The sequence below is a fragment of the Arachis hypogaea genome, chromosome 16 (genome assembly GCF_003086295.3).
Source record: "Arachis hypogaea cultivar Tifrunner chromosome 16, arahy.Tifrunner.gnm2.J5K5, whole genome shotgun sequence".
NCBI classification, from domain to species: domain Eukaryota; kingdom Viridiplantae; phylum Streptophyta; class Magnoliopsida; order Fabales; family Fabaceae; genus Arachis; species Arachis hypogaea.
Window position 1 is genome coordinate 112,498,485 of NC_092051.1, and position 3,401 is coordinate 112,501,885.

Genomic DNA, 3,401 nt, shown 5'->3' on the forward strand with positions numbered 1-3,401 from the left:
GGATGTGGAAGTTTTTATCTTCCCTTTCCCTCTTCTAGAGGATTCTCCGGTCTTGGGTGCCATCAATGGTAATGGAAAAACAAAAAAGCTATGCTTTTACCACACCAAACTTAGAATATTGCTTGCCCTCGAGCAATAAACAAAAGAATAGAAGAAGAAGAAGAAGAAATATGGAGAGGGAGAGGGAGATGTGGTTTCGGCTAATGAGAGTGTAGAGGGGTGTGTTGTGTGAATTTGATGAAGAATGGAGGTCTTTATATAGGGAATGGGGGGGGTTAAGGTTCGGCCATATGGGTGGGTTTGGGTGGGAAATTGGTTTTGAATTTTGAAGGTAGGTGGAGTTTATGAGGTAGGTTTATTGGGAGGAGTGGGTGGATGTGAGTGGTGAAGAGGTGATGGGGAAGAGAGTTTGAGGTGATTGGTGAAGGGTTTTTGGGTAAGAGTGTTTATGGGGTTGTGTGAAAGAGAGTGGTGAGAAGAAGTGAATGGAGGTAGGTGGGGATCCTGTGGGGTCCACAGATCCTGAGTGGATCCTGTGGGGTCCACAGATCCTAAGTGGATCCTGTGGGGTCCACAGATCCTGAGGTGTTCAAGGATTTACATCCCTGCACCCATTAGGCATGTAAAAATGCCTTTGTATCCAACTCTGGGCGTTCAGCGCCAGGTTGGTGGCCATTTTGGGCGTTCAACGCCCATCTGTGTGCCATTTCTGGCGTTGAACGCCAGAACCATGCCTGTTCTGGCATTCAGCGCCCAGAAGCTGCCCATTTTGGGCGTTCAGCGCCAGAACCATGCTCTGTTCTGGCGCTGAACGCCAGACAGATGCTCCTCCAGGGTGTAATTTTTTTCTTCTGCTGTTTTTGATTCCGTTTTCAATTTTTATATTTATTTTGTGACTCCACATGATCATGAACCTAAGAAAACATGAAAAACAATAAAAATAAGAATTAGATAAACATTGGGTTGCCTCCCAACAAGCGCTTCTTTAATGTCAATAGCTTGACAGTGGGCTCTCATGGAGCCTCACAGATGTGCAGAGCTTTGTTGAGACTCTCCAACACCAAACTTAGAGTTTGGATATGGGAGTTCAACACCAAACTTAGAGTTTGGTTGTGGCCTCCCAACACCAAACTTAGAGTTTGACTGTGGGGGCTCTGGTTGACTCTGCTTGGAGAGAAGCTTTTTCTGCTTCCTCTCCATGGTTGCAGAGAGAGATCCTTGAGTTGTAAACACAAGGTTGTCCTCATTCAATTGAAGGACTAGTTCTCCTCTGTCCACATCAATCACAGCTCTTGCTGTGGCTAGGAAAGGTCTTCCTAGGATGATGGATTCATCCTCTTCCTTTCCAGTATCCAAGACTATGAAATCAGTAGGGATGTAAAGGCCCTCAACCTTTACTAACACGTCCTCTACTTGTCCATAGGCCTGTTTTCTTGAGCTGTTTGCCATCTCTAGTGAGATTTTAGCAGCTTGCACCCCATAGATTCCCAGTTTCTCTATTACAGAAAGGGGCATGAGGTTTATTCCTGAACCAAGGTCACACAGAGCTTTAAAGATCATAGTGCCTATGGTACAGGGTATTATGAACTTTCCAGGATCCTGTCTCTTTTGAGGTAATGTCAGTTGATCCAGATCACTCAGTTCATTGATGAACAAGGGAGGTTCAACTTCCCAAGTATCAATGCCAAATAATTTGGCATTCAGCTTCATGATTGCACCAAGAAACTTGGCAGTTTGCTCTTCAGTAACATTCTCATTCTCTTCAGAAGAGGAATACTCATCAGAGCTCATGAAGGGCATAAGGAGGGTCAATGGAATCTCTATAGTTTCTAGATGAGTCTCAGATTCCTTTGGTTCCTCAGAGGGAAGCTCCTTATTGATCACTGGACGTCCCAGGAGGTCTTCCTCCTTGGGATTCACGTCTTCTCCTCTCCTCACAGGTTCGGCCATGGCGCTTATGTCAATGGCCTTGCACTCTCCTTTTGGGTTCTCTTCTGTATTGCTTGGGAGAGTACTAGGAGGGATTTCAGTGATCCTTTTACTCAGCTGGCCCACTTGTGCTTCCAGATTTCTAATGGAAGACCTTGTTTCATTCATGAAACTTACAGTGGCCTTAGATAGATCAGAGACTAGATTTGCTAAATTAGAAGCATTTTGTTCAGAGTTCTCTGTCTGTTGCTGAGTTGATGATGGAAAAGGCCTGCTATTGCTAAACCTGTTTCTTCCACCATTATTAAAGCCTTGTTGGGGCTTTTGATCCTTCCCTGAGAAATTTGGATGATTTCTCCATGATGAGTTATAGGTGTTTCCATAAGGTTCACCTAAGTAATTCACCTCTGCTATTGCAAGGTTCTCAGGATCATAAGCTTCTTCTTCATGAGAAGCCTCTTGAGTACTGTTGGATGCAGCTTGCATTCCATGCAGACTCTGAGAAATCATATTGACTTGCTGAGTCAATATTTTGTTCTGAGCCAATATGTCATTCAGAGTATCAACTTCAAGAACTCCTTTCTTCATAGGCGTCCCATTGCTCACAGGATTCCTTTCAGAAGTGTACATGAACTGGTTATTAGCAACCATGTCAATGAGTTCTTGAGCTTCTGCAGGCGTTTTCTTTAGGTGAATGGATCCACCTGCAGAGGTATCCAATGACATCTTAGATAACTCAGACAGACCATCATAGAATATATCCAGGATGGTCCATTCTGAGAGCATGTCAGAAGGACACTTTTTGGTCAACTGTTTGTATCTTTCCCAAGCTTCATAGAGGGATTCACCTTCTTTCTGTCTGAAGGTTTGAACATCAGCTCTAAGCTTGCTCAGCTTTTGAGGAGGAAAGTACTTGGCTAAGAAAGCCGTGACCAGCTTATCCCAAGAGTTCAGGCTGTCTTTGGGTTGAGAATCCAACCATACTCTAGCTCTGTCTCTTACAGCAAAAGGGAAAAGCATGAGCCTGTAGACTTCAGGATCTACTCCATTAGTCTTAACAGTATCACATATCTGCAAGAATTCAGTTAAGAACTGAAAAGGATCTTCAGATGGAAGTCCATGAAACTTGCAGTTCTGCTGCATCAGAGAAACTAATTGAGGTTTCAGCTCAAAGTTGTTTGCTCCAATGGCAGGAATGGAGATGCTTCTTCCATGTAAATTGGAATTTGGTGCAGTAAATTCACCAAGCATTCTCCTTGCATTGTTGTTGGGTTTGGCTGCCATCTCCTTTACTTGTTCGAAAATTTCTGAAAGGTTATCTCTGGATTGTTGTATTTTAGCTTCTCTTAATTTTCTCTTCAGAGTCCTTTCAGGTTCTGGATCTGCTTCCACAAGAATGTTCTTATCCTTGCTCCTGCTCATATGACAAAGAAGAAGGCACAGAAAAATAATAATAATAATAGAGATCCCTT

At 43.5% G+C, this 3,401-nt stretch overlaps 1 non-coding gene across 1 annotated transcript; it reads left to right on the forward strand.

Moving 5' to 3' along the window:
• The first annotated feature begins 2,713 nt into the window (after nt 1–2,713).
• LOC112761341 (small nucleolar RNA R71) lies at nt 2,714–2,817 on the forward strand. Its single transcript, XR_003181741.1, has one exon. It is a non-coding gene; the product is annotated as a small nucleolar RNA R71 (small nucleolar RNA).
• The last annotated feature ends 584 nt before the right edge of the window (nt 2,818–3,401 follow it).